This window comes from Mus pahari, chromosome 7 (genome assembly GCF_900095145.1).
Source record: "Mus pahari chromosome 7, PAHARI_EIJ_v1.1, whole genome shotgun sequence".
Classification (NCBI taxonomy): domain Eukaryota; kingdom Metazoa; phylum Chordata; class Mammalia; order Rodentia; family Muridae; genus Mus; species Mus pahari.
In genome coordinates, this window is record NC_034596.1 from 86140593 (window position 1) to 86157918 (window position 17326).

General features: G+C 39.8%; 1 protein-coding gene across 1 annotated transcript in view; it reads right to left on the bottom strand.

Annotated features, from left to right (window-relative positions):
• Positions 1-17326, bottom strand: part of Cep128 (centrosomal protein 128) — a 345407-nt gene that overhangs the window by 59085 nt on the left and 268996 nt on the right. The gene's annotated exons all lie outside the window — the stretch shown is intronic.

Sequence of the window (17326 nt, forward strand, 5' to 3'; positions counted from 1 at the left end):
AAACGGAAAACCTCTTACTCAGATGATCTCAGCAACAGAAAAACAGGCAGGAAGGACCCAATTACCTCTTCTTATTGCACCTATTGGTGGATAGGACCTCTGGGCTTCATTTAATAGTAAATGTGATAAATTCAGATCCAGTCACTGGGAGGAATGGCTCATATCATTACTACATTGTTCCAATTTTCCACTTAAGGATATCTAAGAGATAAATGTGCCAGCATGGCTCACAGCTGGCTGGCAGCAGTGGTATACATGTGACACCAACACACACACACACACACACACACCAGTCCACTCAGGTAAAAAGCGAAGCCTGTGCTCAGTAACACTTAGACATAACTTCAACAGTTAAAAGTCAGCCACAAATACTGACTGGGAATGTTTTCCATGGAGCTAACGCTGACCCCTAAGGGTCCTGCTATATAGTTACTCTGTAGAGTAGCTATAGAATCTAAATTTATGGAAATACTTGTTTTAAAGGAATCACAGACAGCAGCACTGATTAACAAGCTAAATGATTGAGAAAAAAAAAGTGTTGAAGTCAATACCTATAATCATAACTCTCTAGAGGTGAAAGGTGCAAGTTAGACATAGTCACCAAGTTTCAAAACTGGATTTGAGAGGAAGCTAAGTTTGAAGGTCACGATGAAGGCCAGATATTCCAGGGGCCAAGGCCATGTGTCTTTCTTTGGATGTTTTGAGCAACTGGAGGAAATCTTTGGAATATGGACATTTTCCTTTAATCAGATTAATGATTCATTGACCCCTCAACCCTCCCCTCTCCATGGTATCAAGGAACTAGAGGCAGAATGAACGAGGCCCTCATTAGCATCCCCTCTGACTCACCAGAAACCAAGGGTTCTCCCCAGAGGAGCTCTGTAAGTGGACTCCCAGTCTTTACCCTGGGGAGCTAAGCTAAACATTTGACCACGAGGGCACAAGTTAATATATTTATATTATATATTATGGATGGAATGTCTACCCAAAGCTGGCTACTGAGTGGCACAATTTGTTCAATTCCATTTTGCTGGCATATCTGAAAGGACTTCATCTTGCCACCACGACGGGTTTCATAAGTCAGTATTCCCTGGTGACTAATTAGTGTCATGTTTGAGTGCTATCCCTAATGAATATGGCACCTTGAATGGTCTCTACTCTGCTGCTACCAGGCTTCCTATTCACAACAAACCAAGAGCAACATCAGCCAGCAATGCTTCCCCAGCTTGTGGAGACTAAACAGACAAGGCTGCCCTGGCCACTAGATATGAACAGCTATTTAGGGATGCCAAGTATTTAGAATCCTTATGTGGACTTGAAGTTTCCCCCATATCATGCTGTGTAGGCTGATCCTGTTTAATGTTACTATACTTTAAGAATAGGCATTTCAAATGGCTGGAGATAAGCAAATTCATATAATGTCAAAACAGAAGAGCTTAATTATATTTCCATCTGCTTTCATTCTTATCACACGTATGGCAAAGATTATCTAATTCATGCTATATGTCTGAATTCTATCTAAATATTTGTATGATTTGTAAACATGTGCCTAGTCATTGGACTATGGACCCAAACAGTCAAAAACACCATCTGTTTAAAACATAAAGGCCTATCAGTACTACATCCACATGCAGTTTACTATTGCCTAGTTGTCTGCAGCCTACTTTCTTCACAAAAGGTAATGGAGTCAGGTTGCAATGAAAAATGAACGTCAAAAAAAAAAAAAAAAAGTCAGAGGAGCATGTGCTTGCCACAAGTCTGACCTCTGAGTTTGATCTCCAGGACCCACATGGTAGAAGGAGACAATCAACTCATAGATGTTACCTGTGGACCTCTATAGGCATGCCCCTATGCACACACCAAGAAAACAAATGTGGATTTTTTAAAAAATAAGGAAAGAGAAAGTTCTTAGTCACCTACATTCTATTCATTACAGTTGTCAAACAACGACAGCTAATATGAATCTAGTCATTGCTTCCCATATTGAGCATGGTCTAAACCATAGAGTTTCAAAGTATCAATTGCAGAACATAAGACAAAGGGACTCTTTATCCTTTAAATTTTACATGATTTAAAAAATTATGAAGGTAAAATACATACATGGCCAAAAATGCAAGTACCACTCTACTAAATGTTTCTGTGATAAGACTTTGTTGAGGGGGAGGGGTTCCCCTTTTTCTTTTTCTCTTTGAAGTGCCAGCTTTTGTTCCCATAGATTTTTTATTTTATTTTATTTTATTTTATTTTATTTATTTACATTTCAAATGCTATCCCGAAAGTTCCCTATACCCCCCCCCGCCCCGGCTCCCCTACCCACCCACTCCCACTACTTGGCCCNGGCCTTCCCNTGTGCTGGGTCATATAAAGTTTGCAAGACCAAGGGGCCTCTCTTCCCAGTGATGGCCGATTAGGTCATCTTCTGCTACTTATGCAGCTAGAGACACGCGCTCAGGTAGATTTTTATCTCCAAGCACCACCTCCAGTCTCAACCCCCTTTGAACCCTTATTTCTAAGTCTAAGCCCTGAAAAGCATAGTGACATTAAAGGAGGAGTTAAGACTGAGGAAGACAACGACCTCCAGAGGAATAAAGATGCTGTTATGATGACAGAACTATTTTAGGTGATAGATTAGTGACTTTATCTTTACAGTTATAGGTGTGGGTGTCAGATGAAAAGATATCTTCCCAGGAAAATGAACACTATATACAACATACTCTCACATAACTTTGTATGGGATTTTAAGACGCTGGAAGACTCTGCAAAGCTATCTAAGGTCTGCCAGTTCATTTATTGTATATAAAAACATCTAAAAATAAGATGTAAGAATAGTATACAAATAAATCATTGAATTAAGCAAATCTATTTCTGCTTTATGAAATATTTCTGGATAACCAATACCAGTAATGAGGATAAAAGAAACAAGAATAATGAAGAGGCAAAAATATTAATTTCTAAGGGGAATATAAAATTAAACAACAACAAAATCAAAAAAGAAATCAAAGGAGAAAGTTCCTTCCAATATTTTGAAGAAACAATGTTTAGGGAGGATAAAGTCTACATTGGAGTGTGTGTGTGTGTGTGTGTGTGTGTGTGTGTGTGTGTTTAGATAATTCATTTTCTAACATTCTTTTATTCTAAGCAAAGTTTAAGAAACATCTACAGGGGCAAAAAAGAATAATTTTAATATTTACAGGACTGCCACAGATGGGCTGCACAGTCAGTAGCTTAAAAGTGCAGGGCTATGTAAATGAAGAAAATATCTAATAAAATAATTTTAAAAAGAATAACACACACACACACAAAAGTGCAGGGCTAACAGCTATTCTTACACGTGACTATCATACACTATCTAGTGAGAATAATACAGCTAGACATTGTGTTCTAATTTATTCTGAGCTTGACAGGTCATGTAGACAGAGCTATATTTGGGAGGAAGCTTACAGCATGCATACTGTTAAAATACATTTTAACTTTTTAGGATGAGGTGAACACTCTGCTGTGAGCCATAAATATTCATTTACTTATGGTCAGAATGGAGTGTGCATTAGAATTTAGGAATGAACCGAGGCAAATTCATTAATATCACTGCAGATGGGAAAGGACTGTCAGCCAGGTTGGAAATGAGCATGAAATGGATCACTGGTATCTGAATGGTGGATCACTAACCGTTCACTTGAATCAACTGAACCAATCAATTAGACACACTGGATTAGTTATCACATTTAAGCGATGAATTAGAAGCTTACGGATTAAAATAATAAGATTCATCTGCCATAGAAACATACAGTTGAAGAACTCTACTGCCCTCATTATAATCACACAGCATGTTCAGAGAAGGGCTCTAAGTGTATCCTGAACATAGGAGAAAAACAACACAGGCATAAAAACATAAGATGAATCTGTCTGTTCCACCCCAAAGTTTTACACATATAACAGTTTGGCAATCCTCTTTGGAACAGGGAATAATGATGGGACCTTTTCTGTGTGTTCCTGCACACATGTGCCTGCGTGTGTGCATGTGGAGGACAGGTGTCAATGTTGAGTGTCTCCCTTAATCACTCTCCACCTCATAGTTTAGGTAGGGCTTTTCACTGAATCTGCAAATCGATCACTTGCCTAGACTAACTGGGCAGCAAGCCTAAAGCTGCCTCCTTCCAGCTCCTTATTGCTTTGGTTACACTCATATATGAAAATGTCCAATTCTGTAAGTGGCAATGGGAATCAAGTCATCATGCATACATTGCAGGCATATTACTAACTGAGCCATCTCACTAGGCATAATGTCAACTCTGTCTAGAAAATAATCACACTGTACCTGCTAATCTTTTAACAAAGTGTATTTGTAAGGAACAAAATGCAAGTAGTATATACATTTTTCCTTCTGCGTATTTCCTCATAGCAAGCTATTGCATTTAACAGTTTGGTTGTTTGGTTATTTAACAACAACAACAGCAAAAGTAGAAATAACCTCAATGCACTCTTCCCCAAATGTCAAGATAGTCCAAAGAATGGAAGAACAAATCTCTTATTGACTGTCACCAACAAGGAATTTCCTAGAGGGATTTCAATAAAATGAAAGTGAAAAAACCAGAGTCTCAACAGAGCAACAACAAAAGCTTTTACAATATAGCATAAATTGGTTTTGAATAAACTACATGCAATTATGATGTATACATGAAATTGCATGCTCCCTTTCAATAGGCAGACAAAGTTAGCCTAGACTCTGAAAAGCTTGAAATTAGATAGTACTAGATGGATGGCACGGGTGTGCCAATCATCCAGTGCTCAATTTACCCATCACTGGGTACAAAGAGTTTATTGTCACCTCATCTCCCTAGATACTACTACCTGTTTGTCATTTCACTAGATACTTATATGCTTCTTTTCAAACTAACCTATTTCATGGTCCAAAAGGAAAAATAAAACTAATCAAAGATATGAAAAAAAAACAACACAGTAACACATGAAGGTTTTATTTTAAAATGTCACTAAATGATCAAATAGACTGACCAAAAAAAAGCAAGTTTCAGAAATATGCCAAATCCTGGTCTACACAGAGTATCTAATAATACTCCTTGTCATCTGGCCTGGTGTGGCAAGGATCTGAGACACAGGGACAATCACAGGATTTAAGAGCAGACTCAAAGGGTCTCTACTTTTCCAGTACACTCCCCTGGGTATTGTTCTTGCCAAGATGGAGACTTGTGGGCTAGCAGCTCTTTTCTATGCCTTCCTTCTGCTTCAGTCTTGGATTAGCAAGATTGAAGCAGAAGGTTTGGTTTGTTATGAGGTCATTGCTGACCATGACAAGTCGGTTGGCTGTTCTGCAGAAGGCAGCACTGTACTCTCACAAGGATGGGGTACAGTTTAGTGTCTACTGTTGAAGGAAACACAGAAGGGCCTGAGTGATGGCTTGTCAGGTGGGGAATGAAAATGGGAGGTGGTGGGGAATGAAGCTTTGTTGATTTATCTCTAGACCGGACTGGAAAGTACAGCCTGAAAGGAGGGAGGTGAGTTTTGTTTCAAGACGCTACCAATTCTTCCACTTAGCTCTATAAAACCAATACTACAGTTAGTTCTTTCACTCCATTTCAAAAGAAAAGATGATTTCTTATCTTTGAAAATGAAGGATCACTGTAAAATTCCTCCTACTATGTTCATAGCAGTCATATTTATAATATTCAAAAGCTGGAAAAAACCCAGGTGTTGTCCCTCATCACAGGAATGGATTCAGAAAATGTGGTACATTTACAGAATGGAGTACTACTCAGCTATTAAAAACAGTGACTTCAGGAAATTCACAGGCAAATGGATGGAACTTGAAAATATCATCCTGAGTTAGGTAATCCAGTCAGAAAAGAACACACACTGTATGCACTCACTGATAAGTGGATATTAGCCCAAAAGTTCAGATACCCAAGATACAATTCACAGACCAAATGAAGCTCAAGAAGAAGGGAGACCAAAGTGTGGATGTTTCAGTGTTCCTAGAAGGGGGAACAAAATACAGAAGCAAATGTGGAGACAAAGTGTGGAGCAGAGACTGAAGGAAAGTTCAGCCAGAGACTGCCCCACCTGGGGATCCATCCCATCTACAGTCGCCAAACATGGACACTATTGCAGATGACAGAGGTGCTTGCTGACTTGAGCTGTCTCCTGAGAGGCTCTGCCAGAGCCCGACAAATACAGAAGTGGATACTTGAAGCCAACCATTGGACTGAGCACAGGGTCCCCGATGGAGGAGTTGGAGAAGGGACTAAAGGAGCTAAGGGGGTTTGCAGCCCCATGCAGGGAGCAACAGTGTCAACAGGCCAGACCCCCTGGAGCTCCCAGGGACTGGACCACCAATCATAGAGTACACACGGCTCCAGCCACATGAGTGGCAGATGATGGCCTTGTTGAACATCAGTGGGAGGGGCGGCCCTTGGGCCTGGGGGGTTCCATGCCCCAGTGTAGGGGAAAGCCAGGGCAGTAAGGCAGCAGTGGGTGGGTGGGTGGGGGAGCAACCTCATAGAGACAGGGGGAGGAGGGAGTGGATAGGAAGGTTCTGGAGGGGAGACCTGGAAAGGAGATAGCATCTGAAATGTAAATTTAAAAAATCCAATAAAAGAAAAAAAAAAGCTAAACATACACACACACACACACACACACACACACACACACACACACACACACAAAAGAAAAAGAAAAAAGAAAGAAAAACAAAGAGAGACACAAAGTAATGGGGTGACTAGGTAGGCATGTACAAAATGCACCTTAAAGAAATAGTGAAGGTGGAAGATGGTATTATCTTTCTCCTGGGAGTGCCCATTTCCACAGTGAAATGGCTACTTGCAGGAGGGAAAAGGTGGTGTTCAATATGTTGCATCTGGACTACAGCACCAGGGAAAATTATCAGCAGAATAAAATAAAGCCTATGGCCACGGCCCAGGCAACGTAAATGACAGCTGATATGATTTCGAAGATGAACTATTCCCAGAGAGACATGCAAGAATAGCAGTTGGGGAGTAGGAAGAAAGCCAGCAACTCAGAACCCAACACATCATAATCTTTTCAAGGACTTATTTACACTTAGCAACATAGAATACAGGTCTCCAGCTGTGAGGCTAGTCACACATTTGAAAAAAAAAAAATATCTGACACCTGAACAGGTCAAACTGCAGTGTTGATTATGTCGAAGCTTACGAATAGGCTTGTGTCATCAAAAATGTGTGGGAAATATTAGGGTAGTCTTATATTTTCAGATAGAACAGGGATATAAATCTGGCGGCCTCCAATTACAGCTGGGCCAAGGAGAGCCCTGCAGATGACATCTCCTTTGTTTCCCTCAAGAGTACACATCCCCTGGGCTTCTTGGAAGAAAATGATGACAAGAAACCCCACATAAGCACAGGACCCTTTGGCCCAAGTTCCTTCCTCCTGAGGACTCAATTACAGCCTCACCATTGTAAGGCTGCGGAGTGTGACACAGTTGAGTCTTAAATAGCACAACCACACAGTCCACCCTGGTGGTTAAATGGCTCATCTATGTACAATTCCAACAATCCGCATCTCAGTTTACTCAGAGTCATTGACTCAACCCTCTGCAGGGCGTTGCCATGTTCTGCCCACCTGGTGCTGTGTGTAGCTACCTCTCAGTGTCACATGCCAGAGGGTCTGCAGCTGAGAAAAGCCAAGACCTGAGCTGGACATTTTAAAGCAGACTATTTGGCTGACTTTGTGTCACATTTTCTTCTTCCTATTCGGTTTAGCTTTAATTAAAACACTATTATCAATCTGTATTTCCTAATACGCAGAGAGGCACAGAAGAAAAGTGGGTAACAGATACAAAATTAAACTCAGATTACCAACCCCTGTGCAACCAATGGGTAGCTGGGTTGTTTTTATATATCTAATGATATAATGGAAAAACACAAATGAATAACTTGTTTACACGTCCCTGTAGGAAGCATACCTGAGGGCTGGATTATCCTGTATACCCAAAAATAAAGCAGATGCAGTTTTCGGCTATTCAATTTAAATATCCTAAATATTCCTATCTATGAAATACTTAACTGGTTTATCTTCAAATTGAGCTGCATTCTGAGTATTCACTGTAGACTGACTAGCTTCTTCCCAAGGTGGAAGTTTAAATAGCAGATTCGGCTGTTTAAGAGAGATGGGAGTTATGAAAGAGTAGGAGAGCTCTCTTATCTTAAAGTTATCGGGAATACTCAAAATAGTATAGTGGTAAAAATAACATGAATACACAGCATAATTTCCAGCTAATTTTTGAATTTTTACATTTAGAGAAAATAGCATCATTCGGTGTTTTTAAATGGTTCCCCAGATAAGTCCTTATTGCACTTAAAACCACAAAGTCTAGAGAAATCATCACGTGAAACATTGTCCCCTCCAGGATGATAAGGAACACCAGGATTTAACTTTATGTGCACAAGTTGTCTTGATTTCACAAAACTGCACTGAAAGAAATGGATAGTCAGCTCCCAGGTCTAAGAAGAGAGGGAATATGCAGAACTATGGCTTTTTAGTGCCACCCCTGGGCAGTCTCAGCTACTAGGAGCATTGCACAGACTCTCAAGTTTACTAGAGATAATGGAACATCCAGGATGCTCAATGATTTTAGATCAGGGAGGTCTCATCATGTGACATTAGACTTTCCTTCTCTGCCAAATTACTCTAAATTCTACCGACAGAAATTTTATCCTGTATAGAAGTGACAGACTTATTCCCAACATCCCTGTGCCAGTTTATCTCTCAAAATACATTTTTCCATTAGATTACCATGAAGCTGGTCCAGGAGTTGGGAAAGCAGTCAGATCCAGCCAGTTACCTGTTTTCACAGGACCATGAACTGAAGCAGTCATTATATTTTTATTTGGTTGAAATAAACCAAAGGAGAGTAGTACTATGTGAAGTTGCATGATATCAAAATGTCAGTGTCCTTAAACCAAGCTTTACTGGAACATAACCTGGGGGTTGCTTATGCCCTGTCTATGGTGTTTTCCATGATACAGTGCATAGCTCGAGCATGAGACAGGCCCAACTGCAGGTAGTTAGACTCTCGACCTTTCGACAAGCAGAGTGGCTACTGAAAGATGTTGATGTCTATTAAGAATTACTTTCTACTTGACAGAGAACATTGTGTGTTTCTGGAGAGGATATGATGATATGTACACACACACACACACACACACACACACACACACACACACACACACTGTGGCAGGGAGAGGAGAGAACAGAGAGAAGAAGAGGAGAGAAAGTGCCATTTTATTTCACAATTTTACTACACTCTTTACAAGTTGGGTATGTATAGAGCAATGCTCAGACTACAGACTATTCCTCAGGGTTAGACTATTCCTTTTAGCAAGTTTTATTTTTCATTTTCTTCCAATGTCTTATTTCCTTTCTTTCCCCCTCCTTCAGTTCCACTAATGTATGTACTTAATCCACAATGTGAAGACATTTATTGGGATAGGCACTGTTAGACATAAGATCAATAAGGAAGATAAAGTCTGTCTTTCTTTGTGGAGCTCGCATGTCAAAGGATAGCAAAGATATACATAAAGAAGGTATGCAGGGACCGTGCCTGTGATACGGGTGGAGGTTTACTGTGCATAGGCTGGAAGGTTTAGTCCTTATAAAGAGACAATATCTGAGATGATGCTTAAAGGATGGAAGTGAGAAAGTCATTGAAAACTCTATGAAGGGGTACATTTGTCTCATTTGCCCAGGAGTGGGTAGTGATGCAAAGGTCCAGAGAGCAGAATGATTGTTCTTAATTCCAAGTTCTGAAAACATAAGGGACACCATACTGTGTACAGAAACATCTCTTTCAGCGGCCTGCATTAAATATCAACACTGTTTTTTTTTTTTTTTTCAAATTTTAGGCACCAAAACTTGTACTTTAGCATATGCTCTTAATTTTAATAGTCCCCCAACTCCCAAAAGCAGATTGCTATTAATTTTATTTAAAGTAAAAAACAAAGAACATTAGTGTTGAATTTCAAATCATGCTCACATGAAGCATAGTGTGTAGTATAATACAAGTCTACTTCAAAGGAATCTAAAATCTCTCTCTCTCTCTCTCTCTCTCTCTCTCTCTCTCTCTCTCTCTCTCTCTCTCTCTCTCTCTCCCTCTTCTCCTTATTTTCCTCTTTACTTCTTCTGTAATGTATGCCAGGCTGGCCTCAAAATCGCAATCCTCCTGTCTCAGTCTCCTAAGTCCTACTATATCCATTCTTAAAAAGAACAAGTTAATCAAACCCTCATCTCACCAGTTCTGGGAAACACAATATGCATACAATGGGATTTAGTAATAACTCTGAATGAGTAGTAATAAGTCCTTTTTAGTTATCATGGATATCTCATGTGCAGCTGTAGAGAGCCACTGGAGACCTCTTCTGAGACATCTCCTTAAAATCCCTTATGCCACACAAGCACTCCTCAACCTTATCTTTAAAAGCTGCCGGGTGACAGTGCAACAATGTTTGAACAAAAACTGTTATACTTATTTCACTACACAATAAAAGGGAATGTATTTTTGCTGTATGTGTTTTTAGGTAGGTTCTAATGTTAGGCTAGCTCTAACACAAGGGTTTAAACTCACTAGGGGAAGAGTAGGAGGACAAAGGAGCAACCTTAACTGTAATTAGCAGAGATACCATGAGACAGGACTCTGCTCTTGTGCTAGCATTCCAAGACTTTGAGCTGTAGACTGCAGCAGGCTCTTGGCTATCAGGGAGCACACATCTTCTGAGTCTGCCTGCGTTTGGGGCAAATCTATTGGTTCTCTCCTAAAAAGGATATCTATTCAACTAGATTGGGTCATAAAGGTAGAAGATGGCACATAGGCAGTGTTTTCTACCTTCCTTGATGAATAAATATGAGTATTAAAACATTACATGCCATTTACTGATACATCAATATTGACGTACTATAAAATAAAAGAGTAAAGTTCTACAAAATTAAATCCAGAAACAAATGTAGTACAAACTCTGGAAAACAAGAATGCATTAGAGCTAATTTTAAAATCTGAAAACAATCATGGATTATGATATGAGGAAATGCTTATTAGCCATTTTTCCAGGTCATTTTAGTTTTATCGCCTTTTACACAATTTAAAATTTATGGAAATGTTTGAATGGTTCCTTTAATTTTTGCCAGAATATTTTGAACTTGGTTTAAGACTGAAACTGAAGAAGCCTGAGGAGGGTTTTAATAACAACTTTCTTCAGTCTGTTTATTTAAAACATGATGAATAAGCACAAAGCAAAGGTGCATAACTGAAAAGAGAAAAATGATACTTTCTTCTTCCTAGAAGGGTTTGAGGTTTCTGGATTGTTCAGCATCTTGAAACAAGAAATGAAATCTTGCTTGCCCATTAGTAGCCAAATCTATCTGATATTGTGTTAGCCACTGTATGTGTATAAATTTGGTATCTAAGAGATCATGAGTAGTTTTAAAATTATAGAAAGTCAGCCAGATGCTTCATTAATGCTAAGTCATTAAGTATGTTGCCTAACATATTTAATGTGCTGAAAAAAACTCACAAAATTTCCTATAATGTTTTATTTTGAAAAAATAGAATGCTAGTATTTTGATCAGGTGTCTGTCAATCAACAATTCTCATAAAATGAAAAATAAAAGTAAGATGAGGAGGAAGAAGAGGAGGAAGAAGAGGGAAGAGGAAGAGGAGGAGGAAGAGGAAGAAGAGGGAAGAGGAAGAGGAAGAGGAGGGGGAAGAGGAGGAGGGAGAGGAGGAGGGAGAGGAGGAAGAGGAAGAGGAGAAAGAAGAAGAGGAGGAAGAGGAAGAGGAGGGGAGAATGCAGGCACCAGAGGTAGTGGCAGTAGCTGTTGGTAACTGCGCACTACAATACTTAAGATATGTTAAGTGCATGCAAGGCATTGGAGCCATCTGGACTTTTATTGGCTATATGAGCTTTAGTGTTTTCATCTATCAACAACAACAGAAATATCTACCTTAGAGGACTTTGTGAGGCCTAAATGGCACAGCCTTATGTCAGCACAGTAAATGAAATAAAGACATACTCCATAGCTATTGATTCAGAACTTTCCCTCCTCCTTTGGTGCACAGAATATCACTTGGGGATGACTTAACACAATCTTTTTGATACTTGTGTAGTTTGCTTTGTTTTTGAGACATGTCGCACTCTGTAGTCTAAGCTGGCCTGGAGCCTGAGGGGCAATCCTCTGCCTTACAAGCATGATCTACCATACTCAGGTTTGATTTAGCCCAATCTTGACAGGAATTAGTAAAGACCACCAAAATGTTTGTTAAATTTAAACATGGTGAGTTTTCAAGAACCAACACTCATAAATCCTCTACAATATGTCCTTATATTCCAAAAACTTAGTCAGAGACTGGGAAGGGTAAGAACATGGAAATGACAACTATAGTTTCTTTTAGCAATATCCAGTTCACATTTACAAACTCAAGGGAGTCATTTCATGGGTCAATGGAAATTTGTTCTAACCAGAAAGGTATTAATGGGGTGTTGCTTTCCAAGTTGGCTGCTCATGACAGCCATTACTTAAAATGCTTCTTTTCACAACTGCAATTGTTATCAGAAGGTAGAAGAAAAAATGGATTGATATGGCTGCCTTCCAACATCTTAGGCCCATTTACGGTGTCACGTGACATGCATACGCAGAAAACTTTAAGGGGACAATGTAAGTGGGAGTGCCCCAGGTGTAAGGAGACGGTTAGCTCTGGAGACTTGTAGACTCTTCCAGTCCAGCTCAACACCATTAAACATGATGCTGAGCTGAGATCGCCTCTCATTTTTATTTTGAAGGAATTTATTTTGTGTAAATCCACGACTGTGCCCCTGGCACCCACAGTGGGCTCTGAGTGTGCCATCAAGGAACGTGTGCTGCCTCCGTGAAGTCAGCTGCAAGGAAGCTGATATATGAAGATGCATGAATTGCTCTTGGGAGGGCAATTTATAAAGTCTGAAAAAGATACCCACTGAAAGTGTTTTAGTAACTTCCTGTTACAGAGTGAAATTGGGGTTTTTAAAGGCTGTGCTTTGTCTCACACTTCATAAAAGTCTCCAAATAGTGCCTCTGTTTTAGGCCTTCGTATTGGCTGGACTCAGGAAACTGCTGAGTCCTGAGGACCTGTGCTTACACGTTGGTAAATAAACAAAGCCCAGCTCACTTTTCTATTTCATTTAGACTCAAAAGAAAACAGCCTAGTCAAACAACCTCTGTATATTAAATATTACATTATAATATTATATTATAGATAGATAGAAGACTTCTCTTGGGGTGTTCCATTTTCAAGTTTTATTCTGTCATAAACTGGAATTAAAATTAAGTTGCCACTATCAGGTAAAAGAGGGTGATAAAATTTAATGATCACTAGAATATCAGGTGGAATCCACTTTACTGTTCTTCCATCCTTGCTCTCTAGAGACCGCCTGATGTAGTAAATTGAAGTGTGCAAATCTAATGAGCTGAGACCCTGCTTCACCCCAAGACATGCTGTTAATGTTCATCTCTGCTGAGACCTCATATGGAATGTGAGGCTGGGTAGGTCTCTTCACCTCTTGAGAAAAGAGTGATTTTAATGAGCTATTAATTGTCTTGCCTTCAAAATGGCAACGGGGGTGCCCCTCCACATCATAATCATGCATGCTTACTTTTGCTGATGGATACCCACCCCTATTCCCATGTCTTACAACAAACACACACAGTCATTTGCCTGAGCTCTACAGGATGCATCCTGGGAAGGCTATGTAGATGTGGGATGTGATACATTCTGGTTTCTAGGTTGATAGACGCTCCACTGTAACTCTCAAGAGTCATCCCTAGGAACAGATAGGCTGTCACATGGCCTTCCCGCTTAATAAAACCTTAAACATGTAATTCCAATTTGTCAATTCTTCAAACTGAGTTTTCTAAAAATATATGTCACAGCTCCTAAGAAAATGAGTATTTCTGGGGCATGACTTGCTCCAATTCATCTGTCTAAAAGGATAGAATGCATTTCACCATTGCATCCTTTTGAAAATAATTTCGAGGGCACACTTAGCAGCTGCCCACCACTTCATTTGTGCACTGAGAGAAAGCAGAAGATTTTGGTCCCCTGAAGTCTGGTGAACATTACTGATGGCAGAACCCTGAAAATGACCAAGAAGGTCTGTCAGAAGCCCAGTCTCTGCCGTGGTTGTTTAGCAGTAGGACCAGCTATCTCATGGCCTGCTGGGATATTAATATACTATCTTCTTAGCTTCTGCCAGGGTGTTTATTTAGGTGTGTCCATCACATTTAAGGTGGTTTTTCTTGCCCAGTTATCTCCAGCAATGTGCTTGCCAACTCTATATTACTATTCTCTATTATAAAACCCTCTAGATTAATATTTTCAGACTAGTTAAAAAAATAAAAACCTACAAATTCATTCCTTATTCTATTTTTTCTCTAATATTCTGTGCTGCCACAGACTGCTCCTAAGTAGCCAGCATAAAGTAAAGGGCGCAAAAAGTGTTATTCAGTGTAAATTATTTGCCAGCTTGCCATGGGAGTGGGAAAACCAAAGGCCAATACCTATCCCTCCATCTATAAAATGGCTGTACAAGCAATCATCATCTAATGCTTCAAACGGAAGATTCAAAACTGTTTTTAAAAGTCAACTAGAACAAATTAAATGTTAGAATGGGTCATCTGAAAGGTAGAATGTCATTATTAGTTAATGTCCTTCAGGGAATAGCTCTGAAAAATATCTTCTAAAGATTTATATTGCATTACATCATACTCCAGTAAAGAATTTCAGTAATTATGAACTGCATTGTAACCAGCTAGCTGTCAAAAAAATCTTATCTCCACTGTCTGTGATAGCATTCTCTCCCTGTCATTCTTCCTGCTACTTCTTCGGACCCTTGCCAAAGGTATGCCTGTACTGACCCTCACCTAGTACAGCTAATGGAGAATGGAGATAGAACAGGAGTAGGAAGGAACAGAAGTGAAGGGAGGAAGAGGGGAAGAGGGGAAGAGGGGAAGAGGGGAAGAGGGGAAGAAAGCAGCAGAAGAGAGGGAAGGATGTGGAAGGAGACTGTGCTTTGAAATGGAGATGACAGAGTGAGTGTAGTGTTGTCAGTGGGTAAGTCCCGAGGAGGAGAACTGATAGTGATTGTTCAATGTATGGAAACTTGCTGGGAGTGCTCAGTTGTAGATACTTAGAAGATGAAAGACATGAGAGCTGCATCACAAGCATAACAGGACTAACAAAAATTTTAGTTCTGAGGCCAAATAAAGAACTAAAAAGATCCATTTATTCTGTTCTCTTGTCTATTTTCCCCTTGATATGAAAACACAGTTATCTTCATGATACTTTGTTCACTTGAAGTTTGTCACTTTAGGTCTTGGGCAACTTAACAGGTTTAGGTCTTTATCCGTGATGGCACTATTAGTACTCCCTGTGACCCGGCCTAGGCTTATCTTTTTTCTCATTCTCCACATTCCTGAGACTGTCAGGTCACCCAAACACTGTGGACAACAGAGTCAGTAACATCCAATTCTAAATTCGCACTCAGCCCTTCTGAGTTATAGACTCAGGCTCATCACATGAACACACCCTGCCCCTGGGTACTTCAACACATCAATTAAAATAATCAGCTGGTTTCTGACAATCACAGCAAACGTGGCCATACACAAAGTGGCCTCGGGCTCTCTTAATTCATTTTTACTTCCTAAATGCTATCCCAATTTTGTCTTTTTTTTTCCTTTTTCTGCATGATTTATTATCTCCTTCCCTCTTCGTTCCTTCCATCCTTCTTTACAATCCTAACATATAGTAGGATGTCTCGACCTTTCCTCAGACAGGCTGCTGTCACTTAATACAAGATACCACCATTTCTTGGGAAGATTCTCACAAATCCTAAGTGGAGTGGCCTTCTTGCATTCAATCTTAACCTGCATTCAACTTTAAAGTCAGATACAGTCAAGATACAAATTCCATCATAATGGACCACATGCAGTCCCCCAAACCTGGGTGTGTGCTCTTCTACCACACACAGCCTGCCCATCACCTCAATGTTTCCCTAAGCTCCCCTGGATAATTCTTAGTGAGCATTTAAGCACTGGCTTAAATGTAAGCTACACAGATCATCACCTCTGCAGGCTCAACCTACTGACTTTCAATCTATCACCCCCACCCCATAATAGGACACAGCCTATCTAACTACCTAGCACCCAGAAGTGTTATATATGAATATATTATCATTCATTCAATATTTGTTTACATCTTTATAGATACTTATTAGATTTAAGAACATAGAAATCACAGCAGTGCTTGGGAAAATAATGTTAAATGTAGTCTGCCTGTGATACATAAGTAAAAGATGAGAGTAAGTTGCTATTAAGTAATTCTCTCTTCTGGGCTAGTGGACTCCAAACTAAACACTTTAGGAAGATAGTTCTATGACTTGGTATCACAGAGAAGAAGATGGGCACATCCAAGTTAACTGAGTTGCCGAGGTTACCCAGGGGCTCAGAGGCAGAACACAAGCTCTTGACTTCCACTCTTTACAACGAACAGTTTTTGGAAAGCATTTCTTACCACAGAATCACTGGGTTAAGAACTCAACTTACTTCAGTGGCCCTCTCCGAACCCTCACCTATGGTATTTATATTGGTTAGAGACATATAACCATGTTCCATAGGTTTTCCCCTATCTTTTAACAGTTAAGACTTTTCTATGATGTGCTCTGAATTCTTGTCATTTTGAGGTGTCGGCTCCCTCTCTTTAAGTGGATAGAAGCAGATACTAAGCACCATTAAAAGTGATAGCAATGCTGTATTCTCCTGCAGTCAGACATCATGTTGTACAAAGTTTATCTGTAAATGCCCATGGCGAGCTGGCTGCTTCAGTTTTTGCCCTGGTGGACATTTTGATAAAAAGTGGTACTGACATATCTGAGAATATCTGAGGAGTAACACAGGCACTACATCTAATAAGGTAACTGATTTCAAGATTGGTATTATGTGCTACTATTTTAAAAGGCTAGACGTATCCAATAGATATGCTAACATGTTATTCTGGGACAAGTAGTAATTAGAATACAGTGCTTTCTACAATAAATACCAGTGATACTAATTTCAGAGGTGAGTAGGGTGGGTATACACTTGATATTCTTCCTGCCCTCACTCTTGTCTGCTTTTTACAGCTAATACAGTGTGGGAAATATGAAAAAATAATCTCTAAAATACTATAGCTAATATGTCACCCTTACTACCTGCGTAGTAACTTATCCTATCCTAATACTATGCTATGCTATGCTGTGCTATGCTATGCTATGCT